The following is a 27049-nucleotide window of genomic DNA, read 5'->3' as shown; positions in this document are numbered from 1 at the left end:
GAGCAGGGAGATAGAAGGAGAAGACAATTTTGCACAGTGGCCCTCAAGGACCAATTAGGATATTCCAAGTTAGAACAAATCCGAATCTCCTGGGATCTGAGCATTTGTTATTCTGGATCTTCTGGGGTCAGGCTGCCCAGGGAAAAGGAACAAAGAATCTCAACTCTCCGATCTAGAGGTTCTGTCCAGAACTGGTCTGGGCATGTGGGAAAACTGCATGGGAGATGTCACCAGGGTGAGGAGGTGTAAACAGGATGCTCATCTGAGATGACTCTCCCAGGGAAAGTTTCCCAAAGCTGGGGCATAGCCCCACTCTCGGCAGGCCCCTGTGTTCTTTCGTCTCTTTTTAGGGTCTAGCTATCTCTGGCCCAGCCTCTGTTTTGGAACACTGGGAGCTGTGTGCATGTGAGCTGAGAAGTGTGGGGAGCAGGGGGGTGGGCAGAGGAGAAGCCACGAGGCAGCCCATTTCAGAGTGACTGGAAGGCCAAGGGGAGCAGTGCCCAGTGGGGACAGACACAGATACTGGCGAGATAGGAGTTCCTGGAAAGGGTCCACAGTGGGAAGCTGGCTGTAGTGGCTGCCCTGATCACCTGTTTTCTCTTTACTCTGCTTTTTCCCCACTCCAGGAGTCTGGGACGGATTATCAGAGGACCAGCAGAGCTGGGAGATTCCTGAGCAGTCATGAGGTCTGACATCTTCCCTGGACCAAAGAGGAAACTGACCCAAGTTAGCAATAGGGTCCTCTCTAGAATTTAAGTCCCAGGGGGAAAACAGCCATCATTGGCCACGTGCTGGGCACTGTGCTGGACTGTGAACATTCCAGAAGGGGAAAACAGACACTATGGTGGGAATGAGTAAAGATAACAAAATGAAAACTTCGCTGAGCTGAGGTCAGACAGGTGACTTCAGATTTAAAAGGACCCCAAAGACTGAGTAAGAGAAATGAAATGAAAAGAAAGAAGAAAATAGAGCAAATCTACACCCCAGTACCTAGAGGTAAAATTTCAGAATTTTAATGAGAAAATAAAAGTTTCCACAGATTCTCATTGCAAGCCTGGAAATAAGACGGGGGAACAACATCATCATAACCGAAGGAGAGGGGCTGGGGATGGAGTCCACTGGCAGTCCTCTTATCTAGCACGTCAGAGGCCCTGAATCCAATTCCACGAAAAAAAGAAAAGAAAAGAGGAAGATTCGAACCTGGGATTCTGAGCTCAGTCAGATTATCAACCAAGTGTGAAGGCAAAAGAAGAGTCACGTTGGGCATGTGAGAACTGTTTATTTCCCACTCATCATTATAAAAAATAGCTAGAGGTGGTATTCCAGCAAAACAAAGAAATGCAAAGAGGAGGACAGTATACACACAATAAGAGCAGCAACTTGGTTTGACCCACAGAAAGAAAAATCCAGAGGGAATGTGGAGGGGGTCATCATTCCCTAGTGCTCAGAAAGTTCCATCACAGCAGCTGGGATCGCAGTGACGGGACCCATCTCCTTCCTCAGGCAAATCACACTGTTTGGTTATGTGGTTGAATAATATTTCCATACCCATAGTGGGTTTGATGCTTTTTAATAGACTTTCATTTTATAATCAACCCCTCACCCGAATGCAGAGGTAACTAAATTTATATAACAGAATATAGATCTTCTAAATCTTAACAATGTAAACAGAGTAGATATTGTTGTTATTCTATTTATAATGTATGGCATATAACATAATAATATACAGTATAACACATACACTGCATATAGTAGAAAGTGTGTTATATATAGTATTTAAGTATTATATGATATAATTTTGTGTAATATATGAAGTATTAAACTTTATATAATAGTATATAGCATCATATTATAAGATATGATATTATATATTTTTGTGAAAGATTAGAAATAAGAATATGGTGGAGCAATATCAGCAAGATCAAAGGGAAAGGCTGGGTATGGTGGCACATGCCTGTAATCCCAAGGACTCAGGAGGCTACGCAGGAGGATCACAAGTTTGAGGCCAGGCTTAGCAATTAAGCAAAAAACCTTATCTCAAAAACTAAAAAGGAATGGGGGGTATAGTTCAGTGGTGGGCTGTCCCTGGGTTCAATTCCAGTACCAACCACCATAAAACAAAACTAAAGACAAAACAGTTTTAAACCTATAGTTGTAATACATGTATGTGTGTGGGTGTATATATATATATATATATATATATATATATAGTTAATATATAGTATTACATACTATAATACTCCATATTACATATTATAATGTTTAGAATATACTACATAATATGTGATACACAGTAAATAGTATAGTATATAGTATTATATATAACTCAGTATTTTATATATATTGCATATTATTTAGTATATTTTTATATTAAGATTTAAAATATATACTTATTTTAACACAGTGTCTATTACACAATATTATGTATTATATAGTATATTATATATGTGGAGTATATAATATATGATATATACTATATACTAAAAATAAATGATAGCAATTATTTATTTTTAGTATACAATATGAAAAATTATCAAATTCATGCAGATTGGAAGGGAGAGAATGTATGGTAATTTTCTGAGCTTTCATAGCATGGAGTTAATATATTAATATATACATTAGGAAAGAGGAACTGAAGTATTATTTAGCACAGTAAATGTTGGCTATCAAGTAACCAGAACACAGATGCTTTCCTGTGTTGAAAATGCAGGGGAAAGAAAGGAGACCTTTTATTTTATATCTTTACACTGTTTCCCCTTCTGTAACACATACTTATAATTAAAAAAAAAAAAAGCTAAAGTAAATAATTTAAAATCCAAATAATAAAAACACTATACAGCAATTGAAAATAATGGGAGTAGATCTACTTATTTTGGAAAACAGTCCCTCATATAAACTAGGTTTTTAACCTAGGTTTAAAAAGTAACTTTTTGAACAAAGAAGTGATAAATATTTAAGAAGCAGTGAGTGCCAAAAACACTGATTTAACCATTGCACATTGTGTGCATGCATGGAATTCTCACACTGTACTCCATATATTTGTACAATTATTATGTGTCAATTTATTGAAAAGCAAGTTTTTAGAACAGTGTGTGTGTATATATATATATATAATTTTTGTGGGTGTGCACACTAGACAAGCGCACCATGACTGAACTGGCCCCCAGATCCCCAAACCATAACACTTAATTATGTTAAAATAAACACCAAAACTAAGACACAAACCCTGTTTTCAAGAGTCTCCTTGACTGTGGGCCCCTTCTGTTTCCCCTGCACAGGTCACATATCTACTTCTGGAAACTATTCTCTTCTCAGATCTTCCTAAGATGTGTGACTCTTTCTGCAGTGGGTAAGAGCTATCTTGTGCATGTTTCTGGTAACAGCTGGGAGTTCTTGACTGTAAGTGTCAGTTCAAAGACTGGCCTGGAGGAAGTTGCCCAAGAGATGAATAGCTTTATACTCAAATATTTGGTGGGGGGGAGCTGAGTGGGGATGAGTATCAGAGGCTACAGAATGTAGCTCAGGAGCTCCTGGTCCCCTGCTCTCATTCACATGTAAGGAACATACATGGGGCCAGGAGGAAAGATCACCCAGTGGAAGTAGTGTCCAGGAAAGAGATAATTTGGCTTGTTAAAAAGCAGAGTCAGGCAGAGACCCAGTGAGCATGGAAGTCTGAGCCCCAGCCTGATGCCAAGCCCACAGGGAATCCTATGGGGAGAGGGGAGGGTGAGAGGGGGTCCCTTCAGGAGCTGCTCAAGTAACCTGCCCCAGACCCACAGCCAGCAAATGGCAGTGCTAGGATCTAAGCCGGATGGTTGAGATTCAAAGCCTGAGCTTAGGCAGGAATCACAGGGCTCAGATTAACACGTGCTAACTCATTGATAAGAAGAACAGTGTTGTTCCCAAACAGGGACACGGCACATGCTGTTCCCTCTCTGAACCCTAAAGAAGGAATCAGCCCCTTTTCACAATACTTGGATATCCAGCTGTCTTGACTGGCTCATGGGGACTAGGATTCATGTTTGCTCAATGGGACTTTGAAAATTCCCACCTGGGAGGATACCGGCATTGGATAACAACAGTGGGGGCCCCTCTCGCCACAGCTCTGAGCACTGATAGAGTCTCCTGTGGACACAGAGAACTGACCATGACTTGGCTCAAAGAGATGGGTCAGGACCCTGCATAAGGCAGGGAGGAGGAGAGAAGTTAGGGTCTAGAAGTCTTAGTTTTCCATGTCCTCAACCCTATCTCTGTCCTCTAACCAACATCAAAGGCACATTAATGTTCCTGGCCACCCCTCACAGCTGAGCTGGCCCAGGCCTCCTGCTGTTCCTCTCTGGGAACTTTAGCCTCCCTCAGTCTCAGGCTTTTGGGGCGGCAGGGGGTGGGGGCAGGCAGGCGGGCCCAGGAGAGTACGTATGTCAGTTAAGGTTTGTCGTTCACACGTGGAGATCATTAACGAGACTTATTTTTAAATTGTAATTGCAAAATGTAAATGCTCCCCAAACTGATGTGTAATTGCTACCCCCTCCACCCCAGCCCTTCCCCTCTGGTGCCAGCTTTGCAAGGAGAGAATTAGAAAATAAAAAGGGGGTGGATTATGTAAGCAAAACGATTTTAAAAAAAGAGAGCGAGAGAGCTAAGAATTTAAGTGAGACAGCTGGTGGCTTCTCTGATTGCCACACATCCAGCATTAGCTGCAAAAATCGTCCTTGCCGATTACACCCATCCAAGCAATAGTGTCAACTGTATTTAGTCTCCAGGAGATACCATATTGTCACTCACTTGGAAAGACAGTGCAGTAGTCAGCGAGTGTATGGGTGTTGGGGGACTGAAGGGGCAGAGGTCAAGGATATGTTGGTAATATTGTTTCTACTGCATCCATGGAAACCTTCCATTCTCCAGAAAATCACAATCCATGGCAAGAGCTAGCAGTCAGTCATCATGCAGGTGATGGCAGGGGCATGTCCATTCTCCTGGGCACAGGTTGGCCTGTTGGAACCCAGCAACCTGAGCCTCAGCCCTGAGAGAATAGAGCACCACTAAGTAATTCCAAAGAAAGAGCCTCATTTCCACTTGGGTCCTGGAAAAAGTCACTGGACTTGGGTAGCAACGTACTCATTCTGGTTTACCGAGTGTATAGCTCTTGTCAGGCTTTTCTTTTTCTACTTGCCCTTCACTCTTTCTCAAGCCCTTGTCATAGCCACTGTGTAGAATAAACTCTGCAACATCACTGTGCACACAGGCTCCAAATGTTGCAAAAATTGTCAGCTTGTCCCCCAGATAGGATTGCCCAACTACACTTAGTCCAGTCTTGACCCCTGTAGATGACCTTCCCTCCAGAGGCATAGCCCGCTGGACCATGGTGACCCACCACCCCCCACTCCCTGTGCTTAATATACCTAAAACACAGAACTCCCCTGAGAGGAAGCAGAATTATTGCTGCCATTCTCTTGCTTTCAGGCATGGGGTCCTCTATGAACATCCATAGCTTAACTAACCCCCTGCTTGGGGAGCTGGACCCAGGGACATTCACCTTTGTGGCTAGCTTTCTCTCTCTTCCTCTTCTTCCCTGCAGGGAAACCGGCTTTAGTGATAGAATTTAGCAATGATTACTGTCCCCAAAAGGAGGGCTGATGAACTATAAGGCCATGATGGCCCTAAGACATCAGGGAAACTTAGAGAATCATGGGCAGAAGCCTTTGGAGTTGGGGCTCAATCTTACCATAACAGATCCTGCCCTTATCAAGACATACTGGAAAGAAAAAAGGATTGGTTTGGATAACTGGGTTTCCAAAACCTTGGCTAACTGATACATAAATCCGTGAGATTCTTAATCCTTAAGGGGATTAAGAAAACCAAAAAGAAAAAAAAAATCTTACCTGATAAGAGGATCAAATGAGGTTCTCTATTCAAAATGTTCAATACATTCTAAAGAACTATTTCTCATAGTTCATCAGAAATAAATGGGATGATTTATTCAACATTCATCAAAAACACTTGGGGTTGCCAGGCACAAGTGTTCCCAGACACTTGGGAGGCTGAGGCAGGAGGATTGGAAGTTTGAATTTAATCTGAGCAACTTAACAAGACCTGACTAAAAATAAAAATTAAAAAGGGCTGGAGATGTAGTTCAGTGGTAGCACACTTGGGTTCAATCCCCAGGACCATGAAAAAAAAAATCTGCTTGGGCTTAGGATACAGATCCATGAGTCTTCATCTGACTCTCAGAACCAGAGTCTGACTGTGAGGACCAGGAACTGTGTTTTTCACTGGCACACCCAGATGACCTCAGGTGGTAATACTTGCTCAGAGAGTTGTACAAATGTGATCATCAATATGGATGTAAGCAATACCCCATCCCTCTGTACCAACAACTCATGGAACTGGCAGAAGAGCAGAGTGTATAGGGAGGAGGGCTGGCCCTCGTCCTCAAGGTGCTAAGAAGGTAAAACATAAAGATGTAGGGAAAAAAAAGCACAACAATTTACTGCCAAAGATTGTCCATGCTAAGTGTCAGCTCAGGTGATCAACTGATCCTAGAGGCTTTAGAAAGAAAAAAAGTCTGCCTGGGGGATTTAATTTTTGTGTTAAAGGACAGAAAAGCACATCTTACTGTTGGGTGATCCTGCAGCCTCTGGGATGGTGTTCAGGAGGCTCACTCCCCTCCTCCTCACTTCCAGCTGGGCCAGAAATGCTTCCTGTCAGCTAAAGCCAGAGCACCTACAAGCAAGGCAGAGCAGCTCTCAGCAGGGGTCTCAGAAAACAGGGAACTCAGGGCTCTACTCACTGGCTTCTTTCCTTCTCCCAGGATGTGTTTTATTCCAGAAGGTATAGATTCTATTTCCTCTACCATATTACCCTTTCAACTCTTTCTTTAGCATGATTGCTGAGCAAACCCCACCCACACACACACACACATACCCGAGTCATTTTGAGGCCCAAACTGTGTCACAGTTGTCAGTACCCTGTTGCTACCTGCAGCCCTCTCCCCAAGCTGCGGGCAGCACTGGGAAGAGCAGCAGGCAACTTGTTCTGAGACTAGTGGAACTCACAGGAAGGGGCAGCAGTCATAGCTCTTTCAGGTATGCAGATGAACTTGCAATCTACATGACTAATGAATGGCAGGCTTTGGCTGGGGGTCTGGAGGGACACTGGTTAGGTTCATGGTGGGTGGGAGAGTGCTTGAGGGTGGCAAGGAGGAATGGGCCAGAAGAAGTGGAGGCTCCAAAGTAGCTTTGGCCACGAGCTGTGGCCCCAAAGTAGCTTTGGCTTCACAACTTACTTAGTTGTAGATTAAAGTTAATTAATTTTTTTTCTCAATAATTGAAATTAACTAAGGTGTTTGCATATGGAGGTTGGTTGGTCAGCCCTGTCAAAAGGTCAGGCTGGACACTTCCCATCAATTTCTCCTTGTTGGACCAGTTGCTAATTTGACTCCAAGGAGGCTGTATATGGAGTCCAGACGGCAGGGTCACTGGAGTGCTGAGCTGCTCAGGGACCTGGGCTATACTTTGAGGGCAGCATTGGGTAGCACCTCCAGCCCAGAGCCCCACCCTGCACATGCATCTTTAACATTAACATTTCCTTCCTAGTTAACACCATCTTGGTCTCTCTGTAAAAACACATTTGCACCTTGATAAAGAATGTCATTAACTAGTGACAAGACAACAGGAGGAGCAAAGCAGTAGCCCACACTGGGAGCTGCAGTGGGGAGATGGAAATGTATACATCTGTCTGAGCAACAAGGCTTTCCCACCGTGTGTGTGTGTGTGTGTGTGTGTGTGTGTGTGTATGCACACATGTGCACACATCACTAGGGAGGTGAGGGTGGTAGAGAGAGAGCATCCGGAATCCTAAGGGAGATTTGATTCCCAGTCTCAGGAGAGAGGCAGCTGGGCTATGCTAGAAGGATGGGATGAACTCAGAGAGCTCCAAGGGCAGAAGGGGAGCTCATGCATCTCCATTAACAAATGTTCTCTGTATTGAAAGAAAGTCTCCTCTTCCCTTTGCCACACCCCAGACTCCTCCCAAGAGGAGATGAAGAATGTTGAGACACATTTACAGTCACCCTTGGGGACTGCCTGCTCTGGGGTAGCCACATGTAGAAGCCAAACAGATCAGAACCAATGGAGAGGGTAGGCACTGTGAGTGCCAAATTCTGATTCACTCCTTGCATTCTGCTCTTCCTCCATGGGACCTTGTCTGTGGACTTTGTGAGGACTTCCTGGTCTCTGGCAGTGCAGACTGCAAACCAAGGAGAGACATCTGACTCTTCCCTCCTCCAAGCCCCACCTAATTTTCACTTCCATCACTATCACTTCCCATTCCTTTCTAGTTAGGGTTGAAGATCATCTTTCCTCCTTTCCATTCAATCTGGAGAGGGAGCTCCTCCCTGGTGTGGTGGTCACAGCCTCTCCTTCTCCCTACCATCAGCCATCCAGCACATCTTCACATGATGGCTTCCAGACTGAGCTTCCCAGGCAGGGGATATCATCTTCACTCATCAAGGACCCCAAACACACCAGGCATGGCCAGCATAGCAGTGAGTACTCACTGTCCTTCATGGGCTTACAGCTGGGCCACTGTGGGCTCTAGGCTCTTTGGTGCCTCCTTGCTCATAGAAGGCATTCAACTGAATTAGACCAAGTGCATCCTTCTGAGTGCCTGTGGTTGGCCCTGAACTGCCTTTTGGATTCATCTTCCACCCTGCACCAGGAGTCTCCTTATCCACCATCCAAACACAATGACTCTCCATACTTGTCCCACAACTTCCTGCTGCTCTATATCTCTCTATTTCTACCTGAGAAGATCCTAGCCATTCTTCAATATTTAACTCAAACAATCTGGCAGCTGCCTCTATAACCAGGAGTAATTTTTCCTCCTCTGTGTTTCCAAGTGACATGCTATTTGACCTCTGAAAGTTCTTGCCACATTCCATCTGATGTTCTGGTTAATCTTATATGTCTGTCATCCCTTTCTGAACTATAAGCTCCTTGTGGGCAGAAACCCTAATCTCCTATCTCTGTGTGGAACATTTTAGTCTACAAAGCACCTTCATGTATAACATCTTCTTTAATTCTTAAACTTTAAAAGGAGGCATTTTAACACAATAATTTTTAGTACCTTTAAAAAATAACACATGCTTATTGTAGACAATAGATTAACAAGAGGAAAAAAGTTAGTTGTAATCCTACAGAATGAAGATAACCACAGTTAACATTTGGAGTAAAACTCTTCTTTCTTAAAAATAGTACTGTACTATAGTGTTCAGTAACCAGCCTTTCATATTAGGCAACATATCATAAATAATTTTCATGTAATGGAAATATATATTATAATTTTAATGGCTATATAGCACTGCATTGGGGGATGTACTGTAAGTGTTCAAATGTTTATTACATAATGCTTTGTTTCCAGTTTTTGCTATTAATAAATATTCTTGTAGTTTGTTTTTGCTCCAGACTTGATCATTTTTCCTAGGGTAGGTTTTTAGATGTGGTTTTGCCAAGTCCAAAGATGTGTTCATTTTAAGGAGTTTTTACAAATTACTCGTGGGAAGGTCACACTCATTTATATCCTACTAGCAGCATATGAGAAATGCCTTTTTCCTTGCTAGACAGTTGTTTCCATTTTATCAATGTGGATAATGAGGCTTAGGAAAGTCAGGTTTAGGACTTGTCAAGGAAAACTGCCACCAAGGTGGTATATCTACTGACCATAGATATTTTGTTTTTCCAACCTCCACTATTCTCTTTGTTCTTGTACTTCTTAATAATCCAAAGAGAGTACTTGCAGTTGTGAGTGCTAAAGCAATGTTGGGCTTCCTGAAGGGGACAGCAGAGGTGGGTGTGCCCTGAGTGGCACGTGGGCCGTTCCTAGGAACTTTGCTAATGTCAGCTTCCCCTACCTGGTTCTGGCTGTCTGGAAATATAGCAGATGAGAGAGTTGTTTTGGGGTGGCATTCTACTACTTCCCCCTCCTCTCTCCTGGAAAGGTGCAAATGGCATCAATTTAGCCCTAGTATATTAAGAATCTTCTATGTATGGGAGCCTGAGGATCCAAAGATATCTCTCTCTCTCTCTCTCTCTCTCTCTCTCTCTCTCTCTCTCTCACACACACACACACACACACACACACACACCCCTTTTCTCTCTCTCCCTGTCCTCAAGGTGCTCACTGTAGAGTCGGGGAGATGGATGGATAGGAAATCATTGTCACCTCCCATGTGCACATTATGCTGCTTTTCTGTCTCACCGTTCCCTCCTTTGATAAAGTCTGCAAAGGCAAGGGCCGGGGACAAGGCAGGGTCCTTCAGCCTCTGTCTCTTGTCTTGCCTTTTGTGGCCCTAAGGGGTCAGGACTCCCTCCTGTTGTCCTGCATCAGCCACATACTCCTGTCTTTCTGCTCTGCCTGCACTTCTGCCCACTCTCACCCCTGAAACAGTATGGAGGAGCTGGAACTCCTCAGAGAGGAATCACACCAGTGTTAGGGAAGAGAAGCCAACCCGCTTCCCACTCAGGGATTAATAAAATGCACATTAGCGAGAGGAAGGACGATCAGAGGTGACACCAGCATGCCCCCGCACAGGGCGCTGCTTCTGGGCTACAATATACATAGATTTCTCCTTTCCCAGAACTGACATCTAGTGAGTTCCACTTGTTTCCTTACAGCCTGGAGAAAGCTTCAAGGCAGAAATACAGCCTCTAATCTCCTTTCTGTCACTGCCAGTGATTCCTCTGAGCATAAGGAGGGCAACACACATGTCAGAAGCACCGAGGAGAATGAAAGACAGTCCAGGATTGGTGGGGGTGGGGGGACTGCCAGTGGGTGGCTGCTGTCCTTCCTACTCAGCCCACCTGCCTTGCTCTGGAAGAGGGAAGCCTGGGTGCACCTTTTTAGATGGGGGGTAAAGACCCACCACCATACAAAGTCCTTCTCCTCTGAGAGGCTAACAGGCAGCTGCAACAATGCTGCCTGGGGCTGGGCTTGAGTCCACTTGACAGATTGATTGGCAGGGCCAGGCCATGGAGGCAGACAGAAGACCAGGCCCAGAATGACCTGATGTGATAACCCAGATGTTTCAGGGGACAAGAAAGAAGCAGGAGCTTCAGATTGAAGATAAAGTCCCTTTTGTCCCTACTCCTTCCCCAAGAAATGGAGTGGCTCCACTCCCAGCACTTTAGCTTGGATCAGGCACCTCTCTGCCTGTCCAAATTCATTTTCCTGGGCACCCTCTGATGGGCCAGGCAGGCTTCCCTAGAGAATGCCTTTGCCTGTTTGGCCAGGTGCACTTAGACCTTGAGACCTTTCACAGATGTGTAGGACAGCTTCTAGAATCTGTGGCCAGAGGCCCAGGCCACTTAAGGCACAAACAACTTTAGGGAAGTAGCTCCAACTGGTATCTTCCCCAGGAGCAAAAAGCACCATGGTCTTTGTCCTGATCAGCTTGAGGGCCTTCAAAGAAACTGCTCTCACTCTGGAGCCCAACCACGGGCCTCTTCGATCACAAACACAGTAATTGAAATGTGGTTTTCCTATAAAGACTCTCCAGGCACTTCCCCAATCCTGGGCATCTGTGAGAATCAGGTGAGCGAGCAAAGGAGACATGCTGGCTAGTACCCGCTCTGCCACAATCGTGCTCTGTGACCTTGGACAAAATCCTCCACTAGTCTGTCTGAATTCTGTTTCATCAACATCCTTATCATTGACCTTCATCATTATCATCTATAAACAGAAGCTGGGCAGGCTTTAGAAAGTAAGATAATGCTCAGTACTAAATGTGACATTCTTCCATCCTGTTCTCTGATGATTCTTGATCAACTATTGAACTCAACCATCATCCTTAGGAAAGCATAGAATTTCACCAGGGCAACGAGGCTGACCTCCCAGAGACCAGGCTCCAATCCTGTAGTAAGAAAGGAGCTCCTTAAAAGCTAATTAACACAGAGACTGGTTTAAACTGTTTGTCCTCTGCACAAAAGTCTAAAATGCCTTGCCAGGACCTAAAAATTTCAAAATTTCTTAACCTCCATTCTTCTTCCTAATCAAGCTGGACCTTCCTCTCTTACCTAATCCCCGGCTACTTTCTAATCTGAATCTTTCTCCAGCTGTGCCAGGATGCCATGATCCCAACACCAAGCACACACCATATTTGAGCTCTCTGTCTCCACTCTGGATGGCTTTGTGCTCCCCTTTCTTCTGTGCATCTGGCTCCTATCCTACCCCCAAAGCCCAGTTCTCTGCAGTTGCAAGATCTCCCTCTCATACTCTCCACCCTATGACTAGTCCTTAATCTTACTCCATTTTCTGATCTTCTGCTCTTTGTGTTAAACAAAACCTCCTCAACAGTATCACAAACTTTTGAGGAAAAGACCTGCATCTTTATTTCTCCCATACCTCCATACATACTAGGTTTGTTCTATGCCCATGTAGATCATCAGAAGTATCATTCTTGTCACATAGAGAGGAGCCAGATCAATGCTGAATCAGTTAAGAGTTTGCCTACTTAGTTATTATTATTCATTGCCAAAGACCTTGTAATTCTCTATGTTTCAATATGTTCCTGAGTTGAGAGCTTTTGACTGCACTAGCATTTTATCAGATGCTTCCTGCACTAAATATTAGTGACGTGGTGAATGTGGCAGAGAGAGCATAGGGGAGTGAGGTCAATCAAACTTGGATTCAAATGCTAAGTCCCTGTCTTCCTCACTGTGTGACCTGTATGTCTTATAGTAATTGTTTTCCTATTTCTGTGAGATGGGAACAGTAGTTCCTAACTCACAGTGTGTTTCCCAGGATTCTCTGACTTTGCATTGCGTACGTGATATGCTTAGCATATCGCAAATGACTCTGCAGTGACACAGACTAAGTCTTCAATAAATGGTGACTATTGTCATTAAAGATAATGGTAATGATTGTAGTAGTCATATGTTTAGGTCTTGTTTAGTAAAATCCTACTCATCCTTCAAGAGTCAGCTCTCCAGAGTTGTGTTTGAATAGCCACCCTTCTCCATATAGGGTAGTCTTTCCTTCCTTTCTGCTTCCCCAATAATTGGGACCATTTTTATGATGAAGCCCAAAGTTCTCATCCATGAACTACAGGCTGCCTCATTCAGTTAGACCCTCTGTTTCTATATATGTCCTTCCATGAAGCTCCAAGCTTCCAAAAAGCAAGGACTGGGTATTCCCACTTTGTGCTAACATCTCTGGCCCCATCAGGCTCCATGTGTTTGTAAAATGGGGGAATGGATGGATGAGCAGGAATGCCAAAAGCAGTCAAAAGACCCAGCCAGAGTATAATAAGACACAAAGATTGTCTGGAGAAACAGGCTAAGGGGAGAGGATGGCGATCAGAAATCTACCATGGAAAGTAAATGTGCCTTTTAGCTCAGTCAAACCCCTGTTTTGAAGAAGTCCCTTTACTTGCCCAGCAGGATTTTCTTTCTTGGGGAAACCTTCAAACCCATCAGAAGACTTTGCTATTGAAAATGTGTGAAGCCCTGCCTGTCTCTACCCTCCTTACCCCAGTCTCTTCCTCCCACTCCTCCCTGTGCCATTCCTTTCCCCAGCAGTCAGATCTTTCAACCTGAGTCCCTGCTCCCTCCCCGCACCAGGCTGCTAGAAGACCCTGGATCCTGAGATTACCAGAAGCAAAAGAAGTAAGTGCAGGGGCTGGGATTGTGGCTCAGCGGTAGGGCACTCGCCTAGCATGGGCAGGACTTAGGTTCAATCCTCAGCACCATTTAAAAATAAAGGCATTGTGTTGTGTCCATCTACACCTAAAAAAAAATAATCGTTAAAAAAAAAAGTAAGTGCATCCTGGTACCACCTAACTGTTCTTTTTCTGTCCCCACCCCAGCTGCTGTGAGCTATCTTTCCCTTCCCTCCATCTCCGTTACTACACCTTAGCTTAGCAGTAGCCTTCTAAGCCATCCCTCTGCAGCCTGCCCGACACTTTGCATGGCAGCCATAGGATGGTTCTGGCACTTATCCCACCAAACTGTGATTGTCCAAGTACAATCTGTCTACCCCACTAGATTATACAATCCTAGATGGAATCTCAAACCCATATGGATCTCAGAATTGGAAGGGATGGGGCTGGTAAAAGGATTTCATATATCTCCCTAGAGCTTAATATGTATTTTGTATGTATTAGATGTTCAATAAATATTTGTTGGATAAAGGTACAAACAAATGTATGTTTAGCAGAGGACATGCAAGGTGTATGACACATCACATGTGTGCTCCTTCACAAGGAACTCTCTTATCTAATTTCGTATTAATCCTTACAACAATCCTATGAAGTAGGTATTATTAGTTCCACTTTTCAAATGGGAAAACTGAGGTTAGAAAAGTTAAGTGACATGTTCACAATCCCAAAGCTAACTGAGGGCTGAAGTGAGAGAGCAGAATTCAGGAATTTTATTGTGGCTTTCTTGGCACAGCTCCCTGGCACATGCCCACCTGCCCATCTGCCCAACTGCCCACCTGCTCACCTAGCCAGGGAGAGATGTCAAGAGGCTGAACTGCTTCTGTTCTGCCTCACTTGGGAAATAAACAAGAAGAATTTTTCTTCTCATCATCTGGTGAGTCGGTGACATTTCGTTTGACAAAGAAGCTAGGAAAAGCCTCTCCTGGGACTAGTTTTGGGACCAGGCTCTGATAATATTGCTTTATTGAAAAGAGATACTAGGAACTGAGCTCTGGATGGCCTTTTACATGAAGTAATTTATGCAGGAAATGAGAAAAATATATTTTTTAAAGAAACACACATTGATCTATTCATAGTCACAAAGACAGAGAAGGAGGACAAAACACACACACACACACACACAATCCCAGAAACACTATCACAGACACACAAAGGCACAGTTTCCAGTTCATGTTCATGGTCAAGTCCACATACAGTAAGAAACCAAAGATTCCCAATCCGATGGACACAAGGACCAGGGACATGCCCACTTGCAAAGCAGTCTGACGGCCCTGACTTTTCCTTCCACACCTTCCAGGGGACATTGCAATTTCCCCCACACCTGTAAATTTCAGTCATTAAGAAATGCACAGGAAGCACAGCATTGAAGAAATTCATCTTTCTGTGCTTCCTGTCCTTCTCAGGACCTCTCCCTTCTGTTGATCACACTTCCTTCACGTGGAGATGGTTGCCAATCTGATGACCTGCCGCCCAAGGCACAGCTCCACTCAGGAAGATTTACACCCTGTTTCTCACGGAGGCTCAGTCATCGCCTGCTCCTGAGGACAGCAAAGGAAGGATAACAAGGAAGGGAAATGAAATGTCTATAAAATTCTAATTCAGATGCCACTCAGAAATGGATCTCAGAATTGGAAGGGATGGGGCTGGTAAAAGGATTTCATTTAAAATGCCTTTTGCCTCAGGCTGTTGGGAGTTACAAGGATATCTGAAAGCCAGGAATGCCCTCCCAGCCTTGGAGATTTTGACCAGGGCTCAGAGCAGAGCTCAGGATCCCTGTTCTTATCAGTATCTGAAAATCCAGGAAGGCCTAAAACTGTACTGGGAGCCAGGACAGCTGGCTTCCATCCACAGCTCCCTGTGTCAATACCTCACAGCTCTAGGCCTCAGTGTTTCCATCTACAAAATGAGAAGGTTAGGAGTGGATGGTCACTTTCACCATGGTCTGTATCAGGGTCCACCTTGCAGCCTGCTCAATACTTTGCATGGCAGCCATAGGATGGTTCTGGTAGCTTAGAACAACCCATTTCTCTTAGCACTTATCCCACCAAACTGTGATTGTCCAAGTACAATCTGTCTACCCCACTAGATTATACAATCCTAGATGGAATCTCAAACCCATATGGATCTACCCTCCTTACTCCAGTCTCTTCCTCCCACTCCTCCCCAGTGGTCAAATCTTCCATCCTCTGAGTCCCTGCTCCCTCCCCCCACCAGGCTGCTGGAAGACCCTAGATCCTGAGATAACCAGAAGCAGAAGAAGTAAGTGCATCCTGGTATCACCTAACTGTTCTTTTTCTGTCCCCACGCCAGCTGCTGTGAGCTACTTTTATATGCCGCTGAGCCTGTGAGAGGACTTATACATCCCAAAGCACGCCCAACCACATTCATTAAGTTCTTATTTATGTTTCACAGTGACTGTGAGTTTGGTGGTGCTAGAATCAATCCACCCATTATATAGACAGAATAATCAAAATGGTAAAGACTTAAGTGCCTTGGCTAAGGTCACAAAAATAATCACTATTGATTCAAACTTACATGAACTCAGTCCCATTTTAAAAACAAACAACACAACACACCTTGAAAACCCTGGAGTTTCCACTAAAAAATATCTTTTTCCTATTTACGGACCTGCCTCCATGAGAGAGCTCAGGCCACAAGGCAGTCCTCTTTCCTCACTGTGGCTCCCCACTTTTCTCTATGTCAGACTTGTTCTCTTTCTCTTATTAAAAAGATTTAACCTTCTTTTGGCTATTAAAGGAGAGGTCCAGTCTGAAAGGGGAATGATAAAAAAGAGAGAATTAAATTGTTATTCACTCATTCAACAGATGTTTATTGAGTGCCTGCTATGTGTCCATAACTGTTCACAATTGTGAAGAGACGTGATCAAAATCCCAACATTTTGAAGGCTTGCCTTCTGATTGGGATAGGGGTGAGGAGCAGTAAAGATAATAACCAAGATATATAAATAAAATGTATAAAGTCAGCCAGGTACAGTGGTACAAAAAACCCTAGCGGTTTTGGAATGCTGAGGCAGGAGGATTGCAAGTTCAAAGCCAGCCTCAGCAACTTAAGGAGGCCTGAAGCAAGACCCTGTCTCAACATAAAAGAATTTAAAAGGTTGGGTTACAGCTTCAGTGGTAAAGTGCCTCTGGGTTCAATCCCTGGTATTAAAAAAAAAAAGGGAAATATCACATTGTGCCCTAAAATATGTACAATTATGATGTGTCAGTCAAAAAAGTTAACAATTTTTGATTTTTCATATCATGGATTTTGTTATTAACTTTTATCTTTAAAAACTGTTGCATTAAAATATTACTTCACTTGATTACTGAGTTTTTGAATGTGCCCTTAAATTTTGTGCCTAAGGTGAGTCCTAGAAGACCCTGCTTCGTGTTTTCAGTTAACATGTACATATGCAGCAACTCTGTGGCGGGAAGAGAAGGGGCCACATCCATAAATGGAGAAAGTCACTCAGGAAGAATGAAGGAGGCCCTACAGACCAAACAGAGAAAGGCGGGCAGGACATCTTCTTGGGACAGGAACTTGATGTGACTAGGGGAATCTAAGCACCCTTCCTCTCCTAGAAACTTACAGAGCTGGGCTTTCTGCAATGTGGGGAGAATCTCAAGTTGATCTATTGGGATGTTCAATGGAAAGGTGACTGCTCATTCTGGAGGTCTTGGGGCCACAATGGTGGCGACAGATAGCTAACTGCTCCCTTTTCCAGCTCCTCAGTCAAGCTGTGCTACAATGCTTACGCACCAGAGGCACCAGAGACCATGGGGAGTTCGGGAGTTCTAGCAGGGAAGATGTAGAGGATCCATTGGGCTCTGTCAGGATTACACCTTTTCATGTAGGAGCTTGGGCCTCATTGGGGTGCAATGGGCAAGGTGGTTGTTACTTGCTTTCAAACCACGGGAAAGGCAGAGAACAGTTCCTTGTCACTGTGTATACTTAAGAGAGGGTGAGGTTTCTCTGCACCCTTAGAATGACCAAGAGACTTGGGTATGGGAGGGGAATATAGAACCATAGGGAGGATTCTGCAAGGACGGACCTGCCTCCAGGAGAGGGCTCAGACCACAAGGCAGTCCTCTTTCCTCACTGTGTCTCCCCACTTTTCTCCAGCATCCTTCATACCCCCACAATAAATCCTAGAATCTCAGATCATCCATTTTTAGTCACAAAAAAAAATTTAAAAATAAGATACATTTTAGGGCTGGGGGTGTGGCTCAAGCAGTAGTGCGCTCGCCTGGCATGCGTGCGGCCCGGGTTCGATCCTCAGCACCACATACAAACAAAGATGTTGTGTCCACCGAAAACTAAAAAATAAACATTAAAAAATTCTCTCTGTCTCTCTCTCTCACTCTCTCTTTAAAAAAAAAAAATCAGATACATTTTTAGCAGACATACTGAGACCTTTCACGACATGTTTCCTACCTAACTTCCAAGGTTTACCTCTTAGGACTTTCCTTCAAGTACCTAGAGGGTGAGGGAGTAGGCAATTTACACAGCCATGATCTGAATGTGCCCCTCCAAAATTCATGTTGAAACTCAATCCCATTGTGGAGGTGTGAAGAGATACAGTTTTTTGAGAAGCGTTTGAGTCACGAAGGCTCTGCCCTCATGAATGGAATTAGTGCCCTTATAAAAGGTTGAAGCGGGGGCCCTGTGAGTATATGTAGAAACTGCTGTTGATGAGGAAGAAACCCTCACCAGACACTAAATCTACTGACACCATGTTCTTGGACTTCCCAGACTCTAGAACAGTGGGAAATACATTTCTGTGGCTTATAAATCATCCAGCCTGAGGTATTTTGTTTTATTAGACATATACTTAGGGGCCAAATCTGAGGTTGGCTGTTTTTGTAAATGAAGTTTTATTGGAACACAGACACACTCATTTGTTGACAATTGTCTGACTGTTCTTTACTGTAGTGCATAAGTTGAATAGTTGCAACACAAAACCTGAAATATTTAGTCTGAACCTTTACAGAAGAAGTTTGCTGACCCTGGTCTACATTACAGTTCAGCTACCCACCTCTTCTACAGGGACCCCAAATTTGCTTGTTGCTACATCAGGTGCCCTCTCTGCATGCTCTCATAGATGAAATGCAGCTCATTCCTCAAGGACTCAGCTCAAATATTACTTTTTCTGTGATGCTTCCTGAATTCCTACAAAGAATTGCTCTTAATAGCCATGCACACTGTTAGAGTGACCACATAATTTATTACACACACTGGAATAATTTTGAGAGTGAAAGACAGCAGGATTACTAATTTTACAGTGACTACAGGTTTCAATTGAGACTGTCCCTGGCAAAACAGGTCATATGGTCACCTTACACTTAGTACCAATTTCCTTCTGCCTCCTAGGGATGAAATATTTACATACTCAGCTTCCCTTAGGAGGTAGCATGCTGAAAGGTGAGGACAGTGAAGGGATTTTTGGACTTTCAGAGTGTCCTTGTACAGAGAATATGGTCCATTAATATTTATTCAAATAGTCAGCCATGGTGGCACACACCTGTAATCTCAGCGACTCAGGAGGCTGAGGCAGGAGGATCACAGGTTTGAAGCTAGCCTTAGTAACTTAGCCAGGTTTTAAGCAACTTAGTGAGGCCCTATCTCAAAATAAAAAATAAAAAGGGCTGGGAATGTGCCTCAGTGGTTAAGCACCATTGGATTCGATCCCTGATATCCTCCTAAAAAAAATTGCTGAAATAAAAGAAGGAAGTCTAAACTAGACACAAGCACTTTCTTTAAGAGTATCAAGCTGGAGCTGGGAATAGTAGAGCAAGACTGTGTTACTTAGTTACATAGGAGGCTGAGGCAGGAGGATCCCAAGTTCAAGGCCAGCCTGGGTGATTTAGCTAGATCCTGTCTAGAAATAAAGTAAAAAGAACTGGGAATGTAGCTCAGTGGTAGGACTCTTGCCTATTATATGACCATCAAGTTGGAATAAGGAAGAGCACGGAAGCCTTTACCTTGGTATCGAGTAGGAGCTTGTAGCCATGGAGGCTGCCTGCTGTGTTTCTGCCACTGTGCTTGCATGTCTGGAATGTGCCTATGTGCCTGGTGCACCTGGGGGTGAGGTGGAATGCTCCCCTGCTCCCCTGTAGCCCACCGTCTCCTTCATCCAGCCCTGCAATCCATTCTCTCAGCTGCTGCTCTTTCTCCTGGCACCTGATCTCACAGGGGTTGGGACACATCCCTTGTTCTGTAGGGTTCCCTATGCATCAAAGGGCTCACATTGCCCAAAGTGGTCATGACAGCCTGATGGTCTGCCATGTTAGGAAAGGTGGGGTGCCAATTCAAGGATGATAGTTTATTTTTGTAAGTTCTTAGCTGATTCTGGATACTGAGGGATCAGAATTTAGATATGCATCTCCTTTCATAAGGCTCCAGCACATTCTATAGACTTCAGCTCACTAAAGTGGGAGATAGGAAATAGCAAGGGACAGATGACCCATTTAACATTCTTGGCACTGCCCATCTGTTCTCAACTAAACTGCCTGAGATATCTTTTTGAAGTGCAAATCCCATTCTACTACACCCCCATACCTTCTAACTCATCATTGATTTCCCATTCCTCTTGAGATCAGCACCCAAATCCTTCTGATGGCCACAAAGATCAGACTGGTCTGACCCTATTCACCTCTCCAGCCTCTTCTATCTTGTTCTTTACCCTCAAGCCACCAAGGCCTTTGGTCTCTCAAATAGGCAGCACCGCCAATTTTTCCTCTGTCTCCAGGGTGTTCACTGACTCTTCTGTAATGTTATGACACAACAAGAAGGTCCTTACCAGATGTGGCTCTTTCTTGGATTTTCCAAACTCTAGAACAATGAGACAAATAAACTTCTATTTTTTATCGAGTACATAGTCCATGGTATTTCACTATTGCTGCAGAAAATGGACTAAGACCCTTCCTATCTCTCTCATTCCTCCTTTCCTCTCTTTCTCCCTTCTTTCCTTCCCTGACGTGCTGTTGTATTATGTATTCTCTGTGTGGACATCTCGTCCCCACTCCAATACAATCTCCTTAAGAACAGGAACTGTGCTGTATGTGTCTGAACACCACAGATCCAAGGACCAAGTCAGGTGCATAAAGAAGACTATGGCTTCCTGCTCTTCTGCAGAGGATGTACAATGTGGGGGCAACTGTACAACTATACTGGGGTGTAAAGCCAGAGAAGAGCTTCAAGCCTTGGGTGGGGGGTAGTTCCAGGAAGGCCACTAGGGGCACTGTGGCCCCAGGTGTGCAGGAAGAATCCGTTCTTTGGCTCAATACTGAGGCTTTGCAAGCCCAGCCCAGCAATGGACTGAGAAGCAATAGCTCTTGGCTGAAGGGGCAGCAGGCCTGCTCACTCTCTCAGGGCTGCAGAGAGACGCACTGGCATCCCTGCTGTTCACTCAGCTTGGCCCCCCCACCCCACCGCCCCCAGCACAGCAGCAGCCTGGCCTTTGCACCCCGTGTGAGGCTGAGCAGAGAGCCTCAGGCAGGCTCTGGCCAGGGAAAAAACAAAACAGCTGCCCCTGTGCTGGCTCTAAACCTGCTCCCGGTGTGGAGGCCTCTCTATGCCCGGCCAATAAATAATAGAAAGTCCAAGTGCCTGAGGTAGCAAACTCCATGCCGCTGGGCCTCAGGCAGGACGGTGGAGGGGCTCGCCAGGTCAGGAGCACAGGGATTAATAACGCATCAATTTTAATGCAGGGAGAGATTTTTTTTTTTCTGCTTCACAAACAGCAAAGTGAATGTTTGAGCATCCTGGCAGGGGGTTAATGAGGACTCTGATTAGTTATTCGGATTTCTCCACACTGCCTCAATTCATCCTACTAGGAAAGAGAGAAAGGAGGAGGTAGGGAGTGGAGGGCTGTGCAGAGGGGCTGGGGATGAGATGATCCTCCTGTCGCTGTGAGGTTTCAGCTGGCAGAAAACTGCAACCTTCCCCCAGTCCACCCTGCATTTGCTGTAGCAGAATTGGGAGTCTGAAGAGGCCTGAAGACGACCTGGTACAGCTCCTTGTTTGGAAGATCAGAGGGGCATTAGTCAGGGCCAGACAGAGAAGAAGTGAGAGCCCCCTGGCCAGCACCCAGCCTGCTACCCCCAAGTTCCCTTTTCACACTCCCTCTTCCCCAACCCAAAGTAAAAATTCTCCCTTTACTTTAGGGAGGCTGCAAGTCAGAGGTAATCAGGGTCCAGCAGGGGCTGCCATTGGGTAGGGAACCAACAGGCATCCCTGTCAGAAAATCCCTGTCTTTTTGGTCCAGGTAAATTGCCCTGCTCAAAACAGGGCTAGGGAAGTGGTGGGAAAGGCAAAGGTGTATGGCCCCTGAGAAGGGGGGTCCTCTCAGCAACACCCAGAACTAGAGCAGCACCCTCTCCTCCTTTCCCAGCTGTGGCATTGAACCCAACTCTGGGGAAGCTAAGGCAAGAGGCCATCAGTTCCCTTCATACAGGCCTCCTGCAAAACCTTGTCCCCACCTGCTAACTCTGGGTCAGCAACAGATCCTACTCACTTGGCCCTCAACATGCAGGGAACGAGAGGCAGGCAAAAGCACACAGAAAAGTAGCTCACACTCTGGGGAATTGCTGGGGCCATCTGGACCAAGCTCCAAGTCTTCCCCACATTACCATGCAGATGGACTTCTGAGCAAGAACTCCCCCACCCTGCCCACCCTCAGCTTCCAGCCCATCTGCTACAGCTCAGGACCCAGAGCCACATCCAAACCAGCAGAGTGACATCATGGGTAAGTGACATCACGGTGAAGGTATCACCCTGCAGGTGTTCCAAGATTATCTCCACGTCATTCTAGTCCCTAAGAGGCTTCCTTCTCTGGAGATTCCTGAAACCTGCCCATCACATCAACCCCCAATTTTTAAACTGCATGCTGTAGCTCCCTCAGCACCTCTCCTCATACTCACAGGGCTCCTGCACATTCCTGTGCACTAGCCATAGTGCCCAGTGCTTTACATGCTTGAATCTCAGTGGCACGTACTCGACTCCATGAGGCAGGAACTGACACCTATCTGCATCTTAGCCCAGCACTGTGCAGTGGAACTTTCTTCCATGACAGAAATGTTTTCTGTTTGCACTTGCCAATGTTGTATCAGTGCCACATGGTTATAGAGCCCAATTTTTATTTTTATCTAAATACACGGGGGTATAGTGGCCATTGTACTGGACAGCACAAATATAGAGAGGTCAAGTGAATGGCCTCTTGATGGTCAGTATCACAGTTAGTAAAGGGCATGGCCTGGATTCAAACAAGGTTTGTCTGCCCTGGGGATACACATGCTCTTCCACGGTTCTGTTCTTTGACACTGTCAAAGAAGATATATCACATGAAGAAACTAAGGCAAGGACAAGGAGCATGATCAACAAGTCTATGGAGTGCTCCTGTGCTGTCCAGCACATTGCCATCCAGCAGTAGATCTGTGAGGATAGGAAGGACACCTCCAGGGGACAATGACAAGTAAGACTTACTCTCTGTCCTTGAGATACTTCCAAGTCAGCTGGAAGAAAAGATAAATTCTATTTGGGCAGAGAAGTTCAGATGCAAAACTGAATGATGCAGGATGCCATTTGTCTATCCCACTGCACCCCCAACCCCAACTCAACCATGCCGAACACATTCTGCCCACTCTCCCGAATTTGTTTCTCCTGCTTTCTTCCCCGTGGATGATTGGCACCACCATCATTACAGGCCCTCAAGAAGGGAGATGAAGACAGCCTCGATCTCTCTTTTCCCTTCCTTCCTTCTTTCCTACTTCAGTGACTTGCTGATAGTTCTTAAATGTACCTTAACATTGTCTCTTTCCCATGCCGCTATCTATGCTTCCTATGCCCCTGTGCATGGTATGGCACACAAGGTCCAACTGGGCCCTGGCCTCCACTGCAGGCTCTTTCCTGCCTCCTCACCACTGTCTGCTCATGGCCTTTCCCTGAGCTCAAGGTGCTTCCCCCTTCCTGGAACACCCCTTCCTACATTATCTCCTGGGACTGCTAACCATTCCTGAGAACTCAGTTCAGATGATCTTCCCACAGAAGCCTTGTCTGAGCATCCTTACCTCTGGCAGATTGTGACCTCCAACCGATCCCCCATAGCCCTGAGCATATCTGTATGACCTGCTGCTCACCTGCTGAGTTGTACTTATGGGCATGCATATCTCCCCTACCCAATGGCACTCTTCAAGGTCTGATGGCAATTCTGCTCCTTGTGCTCAGAGTGCCTGCAGTGTGTGTGACAAAGGGCAGGAGGTGGGGAGGGTGCAAAGGGTGTCTGCAACACCTTCTGTCCCTGCACCCTCACACCCCATACAGACCACATTTCTCTGCATGCAGTGGCTTTTGCAGAAAGGTGCAGAAGAACATCCCTGCTTCACCTCATAGCCTGCTCTCCTGAGGCAGGGTAGGGAGACTTCCCACAGAACCTGGCACTTATCGTGAACTCTGGAAGCTTCTAAGATAGTCTCAAAACCAGCTTGCTTTTTAGTCCCAGTCTGTGACTCCAAACTGGACTCTCCCTTGGGCTCTGGCTCCCCATCCTGACCTTCACCAGGCACTGTACTAACAGTGACTGTCAGGCACTGAATGAGGAACCTTATTTCTTTGGAAGCCGTTTACCACGTGGTGCATGGATCTGGGGGCCAGGTTGGGTGAACATCATTCCTATGTCCACATCACACTTTGCCACTTAAGAAGCAGAGCCTTCCACATTTTCTCATTTAATCCTCACCACTTCCTAGGTGAGGAGGGTGGTCGGGAGCTGTTCCCCTATGTTACAGATGAAGAAACAGAGATGCAGAGAAATTAAGGGGCTCATCCACCTAAGTGTTGCTTGATCCTAGATTCAGATTCAGATCTTTTATTCTAAGCTCAATGTTCAATTTATTGGGAGGATAGTAATGTCAAAATTACAGGGGCATGAAATCTACCAAATGATGCTATATTCATGTACAAATACATCACAATGAATCCTATATATATATATATATATATATATATATATATATATATATAATGACAATGCATCTAATTAAAATAATAATGATAATAATAATGATAGAAGGGAGATCAGTAGAGTAAGCAGATCAGGAACAGGAAGAGGGGAGTGAAAGGGAAAGTGCTGGGGAATGAGATTGATCAAATTATGTTATGAGCATATATGAATATAGCATAATGAATCCTACTATTACTTACAATTGTAATGCACCAATAAAATTTTTTCAAAAATTATCTAATTTTAAAAGGATTACAGAAGAAGAAGAGGTTCAAAGGAGGTGCACATGGGTTTATTTGAAGATGTTGTGCTCAAGTTTTTGATGGGATCTGTAGTCAAGCAGAGAGTTTGAAAGGGATGTCCACAGCTATCTTCTGTCCCCAGTCCACCATAAGATCTAGCCACACAGTTATCTGCTGTTCTCCAACATAATCTTACTTCTTTTCCTTTGTGCCCTCCATAGGAATTTGTAAACTTTGCTGCTGCATCTCCGACTTCTGCCATCCTACCCAGTCTCCCACAACCATTTCAACTGCTGCCTCCTCCATGAGTCTTTCCCAGATCTCCCCAGACAGACACAGTCTCTTCTCCTATGGGTTCTCACAGTACTTTGAATATTCCAATATTCTAACTTTGTCTCATTCTATCTAGGGCTATAGTAATTTTTGTGTCTGCCTCCTCCAGGGTGTCTAAGGCAGGGACAATTTTGGTTCACTTTTGTATTACTCACAGTATCTAGTACTGTGTCTCGGGCATAAGAGGTGATCAAAAAATATTGGTTGGGTCGCATTTCATTGTTAGTTGTGTTTCTAAGGGGGGCTGGCACAGAGCATAGGTTTAACCCACGTCTTCCTAGTGGGAATGGGAAATGTGGTGTACAACACACTTTTGTCTGAATCTTCCTTTTCAAATCTGAGCTCTGTGATGATTTAAAGCACAGATCCAAAAGACGGAGAGAGGGACATATAAATAAGAAGCAATACAAAAGAGCCCTCAGAACCGCAGCAGAAAACCTAAAGATCAGAATGAACTAGAGTTTGAAAACACCTCCCCCACCCCCAGCCCTGAACACCCACACACATTCCCTCTCGAAAAGCAATACTTGAAGCAAAACAGAAAAAAAATAATAATAAGGGATTGAGGCAGCTACAGCCCAGGACAGACATATGAGGTTACCAGATGACAGAAGGAAAGCAAATGATTTAACTCCCACTTTGCTATGTGGTTTTCAAGGACAATGATCATCAAACCAGAAAAATGATTTTAAAGGGGTTCAAGTTGAGACAGGTAAGGAGATGGCAACCTACATCACACAGCTTTAAATAAACTCAAGGCTGAGGGCGACAGCAAATTACTTCCTAGAGTGTACAAAGAACTTGAAGGTAGAATTGTAGAGCCACAGTTAGCTGTTTGTGGACTGATGAAAATGAACAGTGCTTAGAGATATAGATATAGGCAAAAGTCATTTTTAGTTTAATAACAGGGCAAGCATCAGATTCTGGAAGCTACCTAACAGTGTTTGATGTAAATTGCTGACAAAAAATACAAATTGGCTTGTTTATGAAAAAAAGAAGGAATGACCAAGAACCAAAATAGCCTCATTGAAAAAGTCACATCAAACTAACTTTAATGCCCTTTAAAAAAAATCAGAATTCCTAGATTGTTAGATAAAGAAAATGACTATTTTGATTTGAGCAAGAAATATGACAAAGTCTTCCTTGATATCCTTCAGGATAGGAAAGAGAAATAAGTGAATGAAAGAATAGGTAGGTAAATTTTTAGCTAGAAGAGTGATTACCCGCAATTGGCACTGAGAAGTAGATGTCAGTCTGGAGGGAGGTTTTCATGAAGTAACCATTTATGTACTTCACGTGGAGCATTTTTTCCAATGATCTGCATAATGTTGAAGAAGGTGTGCTTATCATTCCACACACTGAAGGGAATAAGTTAATGTGTTTGAAGAGAAAAAAATTGAGGAAGAGCTGGTGAGGCAGGAACGACAGGCAGAAAGCAAGAAGATGATGTTAAATAGAGATGTGTATACATTTACACTGTTAAAGCAAAATGCAAAGTGCATGAGAGATGGAGCTTAAAATCATTTCATGTAGAAAAAAAAATGAAGGAAAGTTTGATGAAAATTCAACAGGTACCAGTTGAATACTGGTTGGGATGTACTTGCCGTAAAAAGAAAGAAAAGAAAAGAAAAAGAAGGGTAATTGCAATCTTAGGATGCATGACTATACTACTTCCTCAAATATTTATCATTTCTTTTGTGGTGAAAACATTCAAAATCTTTTCTTTTAGCTTTTTGAAATATACAGTACATTATCGTT

The 27049-nt window shown here is 44.4% G+C and overlaps 1 protein-coding gene across 3 annotated transcripts in view; it reads right to left on the bottom strand.

Annotated features, from left to right (window-relative positions):
• Pknox2 (PBX/knotted 1 homeobox 2) overlaps window positions 1-27049 on the bottom strand; it is a 266622-nt gene that overhangs the window by 95116 nt on the left and 144457 nt on the right. For 2 of the 3 annotated variants that reach the window (XM_027945514.2, XM_071617193.1), the window contains one exon: window positions 6617-6723. The exons of the other annotated variant lie outside the window; for it this stretch is intronic. The gene's annotated coding sequence lies outside the window, so the exon portion shown is untranslated. The remainder of the gene's footprint in view (window positions 1-6616; window positions 6724-27049) is intronic. 3 annotated transcript variants of the gene reach the window in all.

Source organism: Marmota flaviventris, chromosome 9 (genome assembly GCF_047511675.1).
Source record: "Marmota flaviventris isolate mMarFla1 chromosome 9, mMarFla1.hap1, whole genome shotgun sequence".
Taxonomy (NCBI): Eukaryota; Metazoa; Chordata; class Mammalia; order Rodentia; family Sciuridae; genus Marmota; species Marmota flaviventris.
The sequence above is the reverse complement of the archived record's forward strand: the minus strand, read 5'-3'. Positions and strand labels throughout refer to the sequence as shown.